Raw genomic sequence first — 17,003 nt, 5'->3', positions numbered from 1 at the left:
TAGGCAATAAGGGGCAGCAATGTGTAGTAAACAAAGTCAATAATCCAACACTTGTAATGAAAAGAGAGAAAATAAAATGAAAACTAAACGAAAACTAACTAACAAACTAACTAACTAACTAATTAACTAACTAAAATAAATGGTTATCAATGGTGTTTGGAAGTGTTGGATGAGGGGTAGAAGAAGGAAAGAAGAAAGGAGAAGGAAAGAAATGGAAAAATGAGAAGAAAATAAATGTAGTGAAGGATGGGCATCCGCGCGTACGCGCACATGGCGCGCGCGCGTCAATGGCTTATTTCGAGAGTGGCGCGTACGCGGCATGTGCGCGTACGCGCAAGTGGGGTTGTGCCAAAGGCACAATGCGCGCACAGTGCGGGCCTAACTCTCGGGTTAATGCATGGAAGGTGGAACTTCTCAACCCACGCATACGCGTGCATGGCGCGCTTGCGTGGATTGTCGAAAATGCTCAATGTACGCGTACGCGTGCAGTGCGCGTACGCGTGGATGGTGCTCTGTTTTTTTCAAAACTTTTTGGTATGTTTTTACACCAATCCAAGCATTCCAAACCTCCAAACAGCTACCAAAACACCATAAAACCTTATTCAACATACTAAACTACCAAATATACTCAACAAACTATCAAAACATGAAATTAAACTAATTTTTTTACCAATATTTACAAAAAGGGAAAATGAAAAGAAGTTACCATGGTGGGTTGTCTCCCACCTAGCACTTTTGTTTATTGTCCTTAAGTTGGACTTATGGGGAGCTCCTCATCAAGGTGGCTTGTGCTTGTATTCATTTTGGAACTCCCACCAATGCTTGGTTCTCCATTGTGCCCCAAGATTCTTTATGGATTGAGCCAAGTCTTGATGGAGTTCTTCACAAGCTTGGGGCTCCCAAAGTTGATCCTCTTCTTGTAATCTGGGATCCCACACTTTATTTTCACACCCGTCTTGAGGTTGATCATCATTATTAGTCCAACCGGGTGGTGAGTAACGTGAATTCTCCATATAATGGCCAACAATCCTCCTAGACCCATCTATTTGAGCACTACTCCAACCTTTATATCTCGTGTTTGATGCATCAACCATAATGAGCCTTGATTTGCAACGCCAACCACGAAACATCTTTCGCTTATGCTTCATCCCACAAAGCATCCTAAGTTGACCATCCGTTTCAAGCAAGCCATACTCAAGTGGGACAATAAAGCTAATAGAAATGAATTTTACCCACTCAAGTGAAGGAGTAGATGACAACCTAGGCAAAGATGCTTCCAAAGATCTTGACAAAGCATATTCCACTCCCATCCTTCTATTTCTAAGGACTTCCACCTCTTCACAAGATTTCTCTAATTCAATCCTTTGTTCATTAATACTATCTAAGCATTTTCCCTTAATCAAACTATAATTGGGAGGGTGAAAGAAGTTTACCTCCATAACATTTTCAAATGCATAGGGAGAAGGTTCTTCAAGTTCAAAGGATTCTCCACCACTAGGACTTAATGCTTGCTCTTCATTGCCATGGGAACTCAATTCTTGCTCTATTCTATCCAAGTCTTCATATGGAATATGCCTTGGAAGGTGTGCACTTTCCTCCTTAGCATCAATTTCAATCATCTTGGAGGGGTTTTCTTCAACTCTATGTTCACATGGAGGCTCCGCATCTCCTAAGTCTTCTACCACTTCTTCCTTGTTTTCAACAATTAAAGCTTCCTCCAATTGTTCCAATACAAAGCAACTTCCCTCATTTCCCACCGGAGTTTCCAATCTCTCCTTCATGTTATATTCTTCATTTGATTCTCCACATGTAGCCATGGGAGTTCCATGAGTGTTCAAGCATTGGGAGGCTAATTGATTTGTTACCGCATCCAAGGCGGCCATGAAATTTTGCACATCCCTTTTCATCTCTTCTTGCCCTTGAACAAGAACACCAAGGGTTTCATCCATTAGAGGTTGGGGTGGGTGGAAGGGTTCATCATTTTGGGGAAAAGGTTTATAATAGAAAGGTGGTTCTTCTTAGTAGAGTTGTGGTAGTTCAATGTTTTCCACTCTTTCCACTTGTTGCACAACACACTCCATGGTTGCTTGAAATTGATCCAATGCTTCCTTGAGATGATCCCTTGACTCTTGTTCCTCTTGGATATCATGAGTAGGACCATAAGGCTCTTGGATTGAAGGACATGAGTATTCTTCCATGGGAGGTTGTGGTGGAAAGTAGTATTCATCTTGTGGTTGGAAATTTTCATATATTGGAGGTGGTTCATCTTGGTAATAATATGGAGGGGGTGGCTCTTGAAAGGGTTGATATTGTGGTGGTTCTATATATGGCTCATATGGCTCAAAAGTTGGTTGGTGTGATGGATATGGATTAGGGTCATATGAAGGTGGTTGGTAAGAAGGGGCTTGTGAGTATGGTTGAGAATTATGTTGAGGGTATGGATCATAGGCATATGGTGGTGGTTCTTGAAAGTCACAAGGGGATTCACCATAGCCATTGGATTGATATGCATCATAGAATGTCTCTTCTTCATAGTGCATTGGTGGGGGTTGTTGCCATGAAGATTGATCATATGCATATGGCTCCTCCCACCTTTGGTTGTCCCATCCTTGATACACATCTCCATTGTAATCTCCACTTCCTACAACATAGTTGTAATCACACTCATAGCCAAAATGAGAATTCATAATGGAAAGAGAGAACAAAAATCAAAAGATAATGGAAAACAAGAGAAATAAAATTCTACAACTAAAAAATAAAGCAAAAAAACAAGATATTCACACTATTCACATATATACAACAACCAATAACATAACACCATTGCAACTCCCCGGCAACGGCGCCATTTTGACGAATGGATTTTTGATGGTATAGAATTTCACAAATGAATTCTCGTTGCAAGTATAGTTTCTAAACCAATCAATAATCCTTTCATACAAAAAGTTGTTTGTCACTAGTACAAACCCCTAAAATTTATAAACCGAAGTATTCAAACCTCGGGTCGTTCTCCCTAGGAATTACAATAAAGTGTCTTGTTATTGGTTATGAGTTATTTTGGGGTTTTGGATGAGAGACATGAAAGTAAATGGCAATGAAAATAAACTAACAACTATAAAAGGCTCTTGGCAAGGTATGAAAATTAGAAGTCCTATCCTAGTTATCCTTCTCAATTGGTTTGAGAATTGTTCATTGCTACCACTTAGTTAACCCTTACTAAATAAAGGAAAGTCAAGTGGATGAATTGACTTGAGCCACAAGTCCTAGCCAACTCCCAAGGAAAGACTAGCTTTAGTGCACTCCAAATCAATTAGCAATCTCTCCAATTACCAATCAACAAAGGAATTAGATAACTCAAGTGTCACTAATTACTCTACCTAGGCTAAGAGGAACAAAATCTATACTATATCTAGAAGAGGCATTTCAACAAACACATAAAAGGCAATAAAAGTAAACAACATAAATTGCAAGAATTAAAGAGAGATCTAACTACAAAGGCAAGAGATCAACAATAGAAAAGTAAAGAAGAACAATTATTATGAATTACCTCTTATTGAATTGAAAGAAAATGGAAGGAACAATAGTAGATCTACAACAAAATACAAGAACAACATAAAGGAAATTACAACCAAAGAATGGAAGAAGAATGAATCTAACAACAAGGAATTGAGATGTAGAAGTAGAAGAAAGCAAAGATTAAAACCTAGATCTAAGAACTAATCCTAATCCTATTCCAAATTCTAGAGAGAAGTGAGAGCTTCTCTCTCTAGAAACTAATTCTAACTACTAAACTAAACTAATGGTAACTAGATGTCTCATCCCTCTTCAATCCTTGACTTAAATAGCATCAGAAATGAGTTGGATTGGGCCCACAAGGCTCCTAAAACCGCTGGGGACGATTTCATTAAAGTAGGCCACGGACAGAATCGGTGCGCGCGCGTGCGCGCCCCTGAACGCGAAGCAACATATGGGAAAATTTATATCATTTCGAAGCCCCGGATGTTAGCTTTCCAACCCAACTGGAACCGCATCATTTGGACCTCTGTAGCTCAAGTTATGGTCGTTTAAGTGCGAAGAGGTCGGCTTGACAGCTTTCCGGTTCTTTCATTTCTTCATGAGTTCTCCAACTTTTCATGCTTCTTTCTTCATTCCCTTGATCTACTCTTTGCCTCCTAAACCTTAAATCACTTAACAAACATATCAAGGCATCTAATGGAATCAAGGTGAATTAGATTTAGCTATTTTAAGGCCTAAAAAGCATGTTTTCACTCTTAAGCACAATTAAAGGAGAATATACAAAACCATGCTATTTCATTGAATAAATGTGGGTAAAAGGATATAAAATCCCCTAAAATCAATACAAGATAAACCGTCAAATTGGGGTTTGTCACTCACTGGTGCGAAAAATCCAGTAAAAGCTGTTTTGGGCGTTGAACGCCCAAAAAAAGCACCTACTAGGCGTTCAATGCCAGTAAGGATAGCCATCTGGGCGTTAAACGCCAGAAAGGAGCATCTTCTGGGCGTTGAACACCAGAAAGAAGCACCTTCTGGGCGTTCAACGCCAGATTTGCAGCGTCCTGGACGTTCAGAAAAATGCTCAGTGACAAAGGAGTTCCTGGCATTCAACGCCAGAAAGAAGCAACAGCTGGGCGTTGAACGCCCAGGAGAAGCTGCACATGGGCGTTAAACGCTCAAAACATGCAGCGTTTGGGCGTTTAACGCCAGGATGGTAGGGAGGAGGTAAATTCGTTTTTACTTCACAAAATTTTTAATTTTCTATATTTCAATTTATGAATTCTTGCATAAACATGTTCCAAACTATCATTCTTCAATTCCAAAAAAAAAAATTTTAATCCTAATTTTTAAAAACCCTAATTTCTAAAATCCCTTTTTCAAAAATATCAAATATATCTTAATACATAAACACAAATCTTTTTCCAATCCAATCCAACTCTTTACAAAACATAATTATCTTTTAAAATCTTTTTCAAATATTCAGATTTATCTTTTTCAAATATCAATCACAACTTTTTAATTTTAAATTATATCTTTTTCTTATTTATCTTTTATAAATCATATCTTCTATCTTATCTTTTTAATATTTTCGAAAACCCACCCCCCTCCCTTTAAAATCCACATTCGGCCTCCCTCCTCTCATCCACCATTCGACATTAGCTCTCCTTTTATCCCTCTCCTTTCTTTCCTTTTGCTTGAGGACAAGCAAACCTCTAAGTTTGGTGTGTTCATCCGTGATCACAAAAACATACTCACTTAGATCATGGCTCCTAAAGGAAAACAATCCACTCCAAGAGGCAAGAAAGAGAGTATTCCAAAACCACTTTAGAATCAAGGGAAGTTCTTAACCAAAGAACATTCAGACCATTACTACAAAATAATGGGTCTAAGATCAGTGATCCCGGAAGTCAAGTTCAATCTGAAAGAAGATGAATATCCGGAGATCCAAGAGCAAATTCGAAACAGGAACTGGGAAATCCTAGCTAATCCTGAAACAAAAGTAGGAAGGAATATGGTTCATCCGTCTGTACATCTCTTGAAGAAATATGGTTCATCCCAAAGATAATATTTTGCATCCGTGATCAACTTCTTTGATTGCTGCCTACTGTACTCTTTGGGTATGAATCTCACTGCTTTGTAGTTTGCAATGTCTGCAAACCATGGCACTTCCTGGATGGCAAAGAGTTGCTCATCTGGAAAGTTTTCAGAGATCTCAATAAGAGGGAGGGACGCCCCTTCTACTGGTTCTATTCGGGACAGGTGATCTGCTACTTGATTTTCTGTCCCTTTTCTATCTCTTATTTCTATATCAAACTCTTGCAGAAGCAACACCCATCTTATGAGTCTGGGTTTTGAATCCTGCTTTGTGAGTAGATATTTAAGAGCAGCATGCTCAGTGTACATAATCACTTTTGATCCTACTAAATAGGATCTGAACTTGTCAATGGCGTAAACCACTGCAAGTAGCTCTTTTTCTGTGGTTGTGTAGTTCTTCTGTGCGTCATTTAGAACACGACTGGCATAGTAAATGACGTGCAGAAGCTTGTCATGCCTTTGTCCCAACACTGCACCAATGGCATGGTCACTGGCATCACACATCAGTTCAAAAGGTAATGTCCAGTCTGGTGCAGAGATGACTGGTGCTGTGACCAGCTTAGCTTTCAGAGTCCCAAACGCCTGCAAACACTCCTTATCAAAGATAAATGGCGTGTCAGCAGCTAGCAGATTACTTAGAGGTTTGGTGATGTTTGAAAAATCCTTTATAAACCTCCAATAAAATCCTGCATGCCCCAGAAAGCTTCTAATTGCCTTAACATTGGCAGGTGGTGGAAATTTTTCAATTACCTCTACCTTAGCTTGATCTACCTCTATTCCCTTGTTCGAAATTTTGTGCCCAAGGACAATTCCTTCAGTCACCATAAAGTGACATTTCTCCCAATTTAAAACCAGGTTAGTCTCTTGGCACCTCTTTAGAACAAGTGCTAGATGGTCAAGACAGGAGCTGAATAAGTCTCCAAATACTGAAAAGTCCTCCATGAAGACTTTCAGAAATTTTTCCACCATATCAGAGAAAATTGAGAGCATGCACCTTTAAAAGGTTGCAGGTGCATTGCATAAGCCAAATGGCATCCTTCTATATGCAAATACTCCAGATGGACATGTGAATGCTGTTTTCTCTTGATCCTGGGGATCTACTGCAATTTGATTATAACTTGAATATCCATCCAGGAAGTAGTAGTATTCATGACCTGCTAGTCTTTCCAGCATCTGGTCTATGAATGGTAAAGGAAAATGATCCTTTCTGGTGGCTATATTGAGCCTTCTATAATCAATACACATACACCACCCTGTAACTGTTCTTGTAGGAACCAGTTCATTTTTTTCATTAGGAACCACTGTCATGCCATCTTTCATAGGGATAACTTGGACAGGGCTTACCCAGGGGCTATCAGAAATAGGATAAATAATCCCAGCCTCTTGTAATTTAGTGACCTCCTTCTGCACCACCTCCTTCATGGCTGGGTTCAGCCACCTTTGTGGTTGAACCACTGGCTTAGCGTCACCTTCCAATAGGATTTTGTGCATGCATCTGGCTGGGCTAATGTCCTTAAGATCACTGATGGACCACCCAAGAGTTGTATTGTGTGTCCTTAACACTTGAATTAGTGCTTCCTCTTCCTGTGGCTCTAAGGTAGAGCTTATGATTACAGGAAAGGTATCACCTTCTCCCAGAAATGCATATTTCAGGGATGGTGGTAATGGTTTGAGCTCGGGTTTAAGAGGTTTCTCCTCTTCCTGAGGGATTTTCAGAGGTTCTATTATTCTCTCTGATTCCTCCAGATCAGGCTGAACATCTTTAAAGATATCCTCTAGCTCTGATTCGAGACTCTCAGTTCCTCTTTTACCAGAGATTCAATAATATCAATGCTTATACAGTCATTTGGGGTGTCTGGATACTGCATAGCTTTGACAACATTCAACTTGAACTTATCTTCATTGACTCTTAGGGTTACTTCCCCTTTTTGGACATTAATAAGGGTTCGGCCAGTTGCTAGGAAAGGTCTTCCTAGAATGAGAGTTGCACTCTTGTGCTCCTCCATTTCCAGCACCACAAAGTCAGTAGGAAAGGCAAATGGCCCAACCTTGACAATCATGTCTTCAATCACGCCTGATGGGTATTTGATGGAGCCATCAGCAAGTTGGAGACATATCCAGGTTGGTTTGACTTCTTCAGTCAAACCAAGCTTTGTGATAATAGATGCAGGTATTAGGTTGATACTTGCCCCAAGATCACATAGAGCTTGGTTGGTACAAGTACCCTATAATGTGCATGGTATCATGAAGCTTTCGGGATCCTTAAGCTTCTCAGGTAAGCTTTTCAGGATAACTGCACTGCATTCTTCAGTGAGGTAAACTTTTTCAGTTTCCCTCCAATCCTTCTTATGATTTAAGATCTCTTTCATGAACTTAGCATAAGAGGGTATTTGCTCAAGTGCCTCTGCAAATGGAATCTTTATTTCAAGAGTCCTGAGATAGTCTGCAAAGTAGGCAAATTGCTTATCCTGTTCCCTTGGCGGAGTTTCTGAGGATAAGGCATTTTGGCTTTGTATTCCTCAACCTTAGTTGTTGTAGGTTTATTGTCTACAGATGTGGGTTGAGAAGCCTTTTTAGAAGGGTTATTATCAGCACTTGTATGTGTCTAATCTCCCACTGGCAATTGAATGCCAGGGGTGGAAGCTGGAGTGGCGTTAGACGCCAACTCCTCACCTGTTTCTGGCATCTGAATGCCAGAACTGTGCTTCCTTTGGGCGTTCAACGCTAATTCCTTGCTTGTTTCTGGCGTTGAATGCCAGGGCTGAGCATGGTTTGGGCGTTCAGCGCCAGCATTATTCCTCTCTAGGCTCTGATTGTCCTCAGAGGGATTTTGTGTAGCCGTTTGTTCATTTCTTGGCTTCCTGCTGCCTTGAAGTGAGGTATTTAATATTTTTCCACTTCTTAATTGAACTGCTTGGCATTCTTCTGTTATCTGTTTCGATAATTGCTGTTCTGTTTGCTTCAACTGTACTTCTATATTCATATTAGCCATTCTTGTTTCTTGTAATATTTCTTTGAATTCAGCTAACTGTTTTGTTAGAAAATCTAATTGCTGATTGAATTCAGTAGCTTGATCTGTAGGACTGAGTCCAACAGTCACTGTTTTAGCCTCTTCTTTCATGGAAGGTTCACTGCTTACGTACAGGTGCTGATTTCTGGTGACTGTATCAATGAGCACTTGAGCTTCTTCAATTGTCTTTCTCATGTGGATAGATCCACCAGCTGAGTGGTCTAGAGAAGTCTGAGCTCTTTCTGTAAGCCCAAAATAGAAGATGTCTAACTGCACCCACTCTGAAAATATTTTAGAGGGGCATTTTCTTAGCATCTCTCTGTATCTCTCCCAGGCATCATAAAGGGATTGATTATCTCCTTGTTTGAAGCCTAGGATGCTCAGCCTTAGCTGTGTCATCCGTTTTGGAGGAAAATAGTGATTCAGGAATTTTTCTGACAGCTGTTTCCATGTCTTTATGCTGTCCTTAGGTTGGTTATTTAACCACCTCTTAGCTTGGTCTTTTACAGCAAATGGAAATAGTAATAATCTGTAGACATCCTGATCTACTTCTTTATCATGTACTATGTCAGCAATTTGTAAAATTTGTGCCAGAAACTCTGTAGGTTCTTCCTGTGGAAGACCGGAATACTGGCAACTTTGCTGCACCATGATAATGAGCTGAGGATTCAACTCAAAACTACTGACTCTGATGGAGGGTATACAGATACTACTCCCATATGAAGCAGTAGTGAGGTTAGCATATGACCCCAAAGTCCTTCTGGACTGTTCATTTCCATTTAGGTCCATGATGGAGAAAGGGAGATGACTTGGATTTATTTTATTTAGTAAAAATTTCAAAATAATAAAATAAAATAAAGACGACAATAAAAATAAATAAAAATAAAAATAAAATAAAAAAATTTAAAAATATTTTATGAAGATTTTCGAAAAAGTGAGGAGAAAGAAAGTGGTTAGGATATTTTGAAAAAGATAAGAAACAAACAAAAAGTTAATTAGTTAGTTGAAAAAGATTTGAAAATCAACTATTGAAAAGATAAGAAGATAAGAAGATATTTTGAAATCAAATTTTTGAAAAAGATATGATTTAAAAAGATATGATATAAAAGATATGAGAAAAAGATATGATTAAAAAAAGATTTAATCATTAAAATTAAAATTAATTACTTGACTAACAAGAAACTAAAAGATATGATTCTAGAATTCAAAGATTGAACATTTCTTAACAAGAACGTAACAAACTTCAAAATTTTTGAATCAATCACATTACTTGTTAGCTAAATATTCGAAAATTTGAAATAAAATTAAGAAAAAGATTTTGAAAAATATTTTTAAATAATTTTCGAAAATAAAAAAAAGAAAAAGAAAAATTTGATTTTGAAAAAGATTTTGAAAAGATAAGATTTTTTAAAATTGAAATCTTGACTTGACTTACAAGAAATAACTAATTTTTTTTTTAAAAATTCTTGACTAAGTCAACCCAAAATTTCGAAATTATGAGAGAAATAGGGAAAAGAATTTTTTTTTGAAATTTAAAATCTTAAAAGGGATAAAATTTGAAAAATTTTGAAATTGAAATCTAAATTTTAAAAAAAATTCGAAAATATAGCTTAAAAATAGTTAGAAAAGATATTTTTTTTAATTTTCAATTTTTTTGATGAAAGAGAAAATTACACAAAAGACACAAGACTCAAAATTTTTAGATCTAATGCTCCTTGTTTTCAAAAATTTTGGAGGAAAATCACCAAGGAACACCAAACTTAAAAATTTTAAGATCAAAACACAAAGAAGGCTCAAGAACATCTTGAGGATTCACAAGAACAACAAGAACAAAAGAAAGAACACCAAACTTAAAATTTTTTGAAAACCACAATAAAATTTTTGAAAATTATAGAAAGATTAACAAGAAAACACCAAACTTAAAGTTTGACACAAGATTAAATCAAGAAAAATTATTTTTGAAAAAGATTTTAAAAAGAAGACATCCAATTACCAAGAACATAAGCCAATGTTCTAGCCAATTGAGCTGTAAAGGTAACACTTGTTTTGAAGAGGGATAATTCCTTTTGGAAGACTAATGCTTTGGAAAAGCACAAGAAAAACAAGAAAGGATACAAAACAAGAAAAGCTAAAGATCAAACGAGAAAAATAAACAAGAACAACTTGAAGATCAAAGAACACAAAATTTAAAAGGAAAAAAATATAAAATATGCAATTGACACCAAACTTAGAACAAGAAACTAAACTTACGAAAAAAATTAAAAATTAAAAATTAAAAATTAAAAATTGATAAAGAAAAATAATAATTTTGAAAAAATTTTTGAAAAGAAAATAAAGGACACAGATTTAATGATTCTATAGTTGTTCAAACTCAAACAATCCCCGGCAACGGCGCCAAAAACTTGGTGCACGAAATTGCAATCACACTTTTGCAATCCGCACAACTAACCAACAAGTGCCCTGGGTCGTCCAAGTAATACCTTACGTGAGTAAGAGTCGAATCCCACGGAGATTGTTGGTTTGAAGCAAGCTATGGTTATCTTGTAATTCTTAGTCAGGATATCAATTATAATTATCAGTTTGAATTACGAAAAATAAAAGAGCGTGAAATAAATACTTATTGTGCAAAAATGGAGAATATGTTGGAGTTTTGGAGATGCTTTGTCTTCTGAATTCCTGTAATGTAATATTCCACTCATGCGAAAGTGCAAAGTTCCTTTCATGGCAAGCTGTATATAGGGTGTCACCGTTGTCAATGGCTACTTCCCATCCTCTCAGTGAAAATGGTCCAAATGCTCTGTCACAGCACGGCTAATCAGCTGTTGGTTCTCGATCATGTCGGAATAGAATCCATTGATTCTTTTGCGTTTGTCATCACGCCCAACACTCGCGAGTTTGAAGCTCGACACAGTCATCCAATCCCAGAATCCTACTCGGAATACCACAGACAAGGTTTAGACTTTCCGGATTTTCATGAATGCTGCCATCAATTCTAGCTTATACCACGAAGATTCTGATTACAGAATCTAAGAGATACTCATTCAGTCTGATGTAGAATGGAGGTGGTTGTTAGGCACACGTTCATGGATTGAGGAAGGTGATGAGTGTCACAGATCATCACCTCCTTCATAGTGAAGCGCGAATGAACATCTTAGATAGGAACAAGCATATTTGAATGGAAAACAGAAATAATTGCATTAATTCATCGAGACGCTGCAGAGCTCCTCACCCCCAACAATGGGGTTTAAAGACTCATGCTGCCAAAAGGTACAAATTTCAGATCTAAAAAAGTCATGAGATACAAAATAAGTCCCTAAAAGTTGTTTAAATACTAAACTAGTGACCTAGGTTTACAGAGAATGAGTAAACTAAGATGGATAGTGCAGAAATCCACTTTTGGGGCCCACTTGGTGTGTGCTGGGGCTGAGACATAAGCTTCTCACGTGCCTGGGCTGTTTCTGGAGTTGAACACCAAGTTGTTACGTGTTTTTGGTGTTCAACTCTGGTTCGTGACGTGTTTTTAGCGCTGAACGCCAGACTACAACATGGAACTGGCGTTGGACACCAATTTACATCGTCTATCTTCGCGCAAAGTATGGACTATTATATAATTCTGGAAAGCCCTGGATGTCTACTTTCCAACCCATTTGAGAGCGCACCAATTGGACTCCTGTAGCTCCAAAAAATTCATTCTGAATGCAGGGAGGTCAGAATCCAACAGCATCAGCAGTTTTTTTCAGCCTGAATCAGATTTTTGCTCAGCTCCCTCAATTTCAGCTAGAAAATACTTGAAATCACAGAAAAACACACAAACTTATAGTAAAGTCCAGAAATATGATTTTCGCTTAAAAACTAATAAAAATCTACTAAAAACTAACTAAAACATACTAAAATCTACATGAAATTACCCCCAAAAAGCGTATAAAATATCCGCTCATCAGAGGTTTATAAAGGATTTTTCAAAAATTGCAAAACCTCTGAGCAATCTGCTAGCCGCTGATACACCATTTGTCTTTAACACAGAGTGTCTGCAGGCCTTTGAGACTCTGAAAGCTAAGCTGGTCACAGCACCAGTCATTTCTACACCAGGTTGGACATTACCATTCGAACTAATGTGTGATGCCAGTGACCATGCCATTGGTGTAGTATTAGGACAGAGGCATGACAAGCTTCTGCATGTAATTTATTATGCTAGCCGTGTTTTAAATGGCGCGCAAAAGAATTACACAACCATAGAAAATGAGTTGCTTGCAGTAGTTTATGCCATTGACAAGTTCAGATCTTATTTAGTAGGATCAAAAGTGATTGTGTACACTTACCATGCTGCTCTAAAATATCTCCTCACAAAGCAGGATTCAAAACCCAGACTCATAAGATGGGTGTTGCTTCTGCAAGAGTTTGATATAGAAATAAGAGACAGAAAAAGGACAGAGAACCAAGTAGCTGATCACCTGTCCCGGATAGAACCAGTAGCAGGAGCGTCCCTTCCTTCTACTAAGATCTCTGAAACCTTTCTGGATGAGCAACTCTTTGCCATTCAGGAAGTACTGTGGTTTATAGACATTGCAAACTATAAAGTTGTAAGATTCATACCCAAAGAGTAGAGTAGGCAGCAAACAAAAAAATTGGTTTTTGATGCAAAGTACTACTTGTGGGATGAACAATATCTCTTTAAGAGATGTGCAGACAGAATAATCCATAGATGTGTGCCTAGAGAAGAGGCATAGAAGATCCTATGGCATTGCCATGGATCACAATATGGAGGATATTTTGGAGGTGAGCGAACAGCCACAAAGGTTCTCCAATGTGGCTTCTACTGGCCTACTCTCTATAGAGACTCCCGAGAGTTTGTACGTAACTGTGACAGTTGCCAGAGAGTTGGTAATCTGCCTCACGGTTATCCCATGCATCAACAAGGGATCTTAGAGATTGAGTTGTTTGATGTATGGGGTATTGACTTCATGGGGCCTTTCCCACCATCATATTCAAACACTTATACTCTGGTGGCAGTAGACTATGTATCTAAATGGGTAGAGGAAATTGCAACACCCACTAATGATACTAAGACAGTGATGAAGTTCCTCTAGAAGCATATCTTCAGTAGGTTCGATGTCCATAAGGTATTGATCAGTGATGGAGGCACTTATTTCTGCAATAAACAGCTTGACTCTACTCTGATCCGATATGGAATTAACCACAAAGTGGCAACTCCATATCATCCACAGACAAATGGGCAGGCTGAAGTCTCAAATAGAGAACTAAAATGAATCCTGGAACGGACTGTAAGTACCCGTAGAATGGATTGGCAAGAAGTCTGGATGATGCTCTGTGGGCATACAGAACCGTATTCAAGACTCCTATAGGGACCTCTCCATACCAGCTTGTGTATGGAAAAGTCTGTCATCTGCTAGTGGAACTGGAACACAAGGCCTACTAAACCTTGATGCTAAGGTAGCTGGAGAAAAAAGATTACTCCAGTTGAATGAGCTGGAGGAGTTCAGACTCAATGCTTTCGAAAATGGTAAAATTTACAAGGAGAAAGTAAAATGGTGGCATGACAGAAAGCTGCCATCTAGAGTCTTTGAGCTAGGACAGAAGGTTCTGCTGTTTAATTCTAGGCTCATATTGTTTCCTGGGAAATTGAAATCCTGGTGGAAGGGACCATATGTGATTACAAGTGTGTCACCATATGGATATGTAGAGCTTCAGGATATTGACTCTGACAAAAAGTTCATTATTAATGGACAGAGATTCAAACATTATCTGGAAGGCAATGTTGAGCAAGAATGCTCAAGACTGAGACTAGATTAAAGCTCAGTAAAGTCCAGCTAAAGACAGTAAATAAGCGCTTTCTTGGAGGCAACCCAGCCATTAGCAAAGGTTTTGTTATTTAAATAATAATTATACAAGTTTAATATAATTTATTTTTAAGGTTTATGGTCAATTGCAGAGGTTTACAGAGTAACAGAAGAGTTCAGAACAGAAAATAAAGAAGCCAATGGAAAAGAAGCTTACTGGCCTTTAAACGCCAGTAAAGGTGGCAAACTGGGCGTTAAATGACAGAATGGCTATCATTCTGGGCGTTTAACGCCAAAGAAGGTATCATTCTGGGCGTTAAACGCCAGAAACAGCAGCATCCTGGGCGTTCAGAAAAAAAGCCCAGTAACAAAGAAATTATGGCGTTAAACGCCCAAATTGGCTGCCAGATGGGCGTTAAACGCCAGAATGGCTATCATTCTAGGCGTTTAACGCCAGAACAGCAAAGGGGAGGTAATTTTGTTTTCAATTCGATATTTTTCAATTTTTCAAGTTTTAATTCATAATTTTTTTGCATCAAAAATATTTCAAATGTTCATCTTTCAATTTCTATTTTTAAAAACTAATAATCCTTTTAATTCTTTTTAATTCTTGTCCTTATCTTTTTCCAAACTTACATATCTTCTCAAATTCTTTTTCAAATCCTTTTAATTTTTTTTAACATTAACAAGTTTTTAAGAATTAGTTACCTCATTCTTCTTCTACTCCCTTCTATCTTATTTTTCTCGAGGACGAGCAAAACTTTTAAGTTTGGTATGCAAAAGTTCTGCTTTTTGCTTCCCATTACCACTTATGGCACCCAAAGTCGAAGAATCCTCTAGAAAGAGGAAAGGGAAGGCAATTGCTTCCGCCTCCGAACCTTGGGAAATGGAGAAATTCATCACCAAAGCCCATCACTAAGAAAGAGAATGGAGCAAACTAGAGGAGCTCAAGCACTCTATTGGACCATCAAGAGGAAGAAGTAGCCGCCATCACTAAGGTGGACCCGCTCCTTAATTTCCTTGCTTTTATTGTTATTTGTCTATTTTTATGTTTATTTTCTGTCTAAGTCTTGTTTTTATTACATGATCATTAGTGTTTATTGTCTATGTCTTAAAGCTATGAATGTTCCATGAATCTTTCACCTTTCTTAAATGAAAAATGTTTTCTGAAAGAAAAAAAGAAGTACATGAATTTCGAATTCTATCTTGAAAATAGTTTAATTATTTTGATGTGCTGGCAATACTTTTTGTTTTCTGAATGAATGCTTGAACAGTGCATGTTTAAAATTGGAATTAAGAAAAGTTGACTATTGAAAGAATAATGAAAAAGGATACATGTTATTGGTGATCTGAAAAAATCATAAAACTGATTCTTGAAGCAAGAAAAAGCAAAAGCTTGTGGAAAAAAAAAAGAAGAAAAAGCAAGAGCAAAAAGCCAGTAACCCTTTAAACTAAAAGGCAAGGGTAAAATGGATCCAAGGCTTTGAGCATCAATAGATAGGAGGGCCCAAAGGAATAAAATTCTGGCCTAAGCGGCTAAATCAAGCTGTCCCTAACCATGTGCTTGTGTCATGAAGGACCAAGTGAAAAGCTTGGGACTGAGTGGTTAAAGTCGTGATCCAAAGAAAAAGAGTGTGCTTAAGAACTCTGGGCACCTCTAACTGGGGACTCTAGCAAAGCTGAGTCACAATCTGAAAAGGTTCACCCAGTTATGTGTTCGTGGCATTTATGTATCCGGTGGTAATACTGGAAAACAAAATGCAAAGGGTCACGACCAAGACTCATAAAGTAGCTGTGTTCAAGAATAAAAAAGAACTTAACTAGAAAAATCAATAACATTATCTGTATTTCTGAGTTCCTAAAGAGGCCAACAATTCTGAACTCCAATGGGTAGAGAGATGCCAAAACTATTCAGAGGCAAAAAGCTACTAGTCCCGCTTATCTAATTAAAACTAATCTTCATTGATATTTTTGAAACTTATTTTATTTTATCTACTTTTTATCTTATTTTGTTTTTGGTTGCTTGGAGACAAACAACAATTTAAGTTTGGTGTTGTGATGAGCGGATAATTCATACGCTTTTCGGCATTGTTTTTAGGTAGTTTTTAGTATGTTTTAGTTACTTTTTATTATATTTTTATTAGTTTTTATGCAAAAATCATATTTCTGTACTTTAATATGAGTTTGTGTGTTTTTCTATAATTTCAACTATTTTCTGGCTGAAATCGAGGGACCTGAGCAAAAATCTGATTCAGAGGCTGAGAAAGGACTGCAGATGCTATTGGATTCTGACCTCCTTGCACTCAAATGCGTTATTCCGGAGCTACAGAAATCCAATTGGCGCGTTCTTAGTTGGGTTGGAAAGCTAACATCTTGGGCTTTCCAGAAATGTATAATAGTTTATACTTTGTTCGAGATTTGATGGCCCAAACTGGCGTTAAAACGCCAGTCAGAGACTCTTTTCTGGCGTAAAACGCCAGAACTGGCACAGTTCTTGGCGTTAAACGCCCATTTTGGTAGCCAGGGTAGCGTTTAACTCCAATTTGAGGCACATGCACGTGGAAGCTTGAAAGCTCAGCCCAAACACT

This window comes from Arachis hypogaea, chromosome 9, assembly GCF_003086295.3.
Source record: "Arachis hypogaea cultivar Tifrunner chromosome 9, arahy.Tifrunner.gnm2.J5K5, whole genome shotgun sequence".
Taxonomy (NCBI): domain Eukaryota; kingdom Viridiplantae; phylum Streptophyta; class Magnoliopsida; order Fabales; family Fabaceae; genus Arachis; species Arachis hypogaea.
This window is presented reverse-complemented; position numbering follows the sequence as displayed.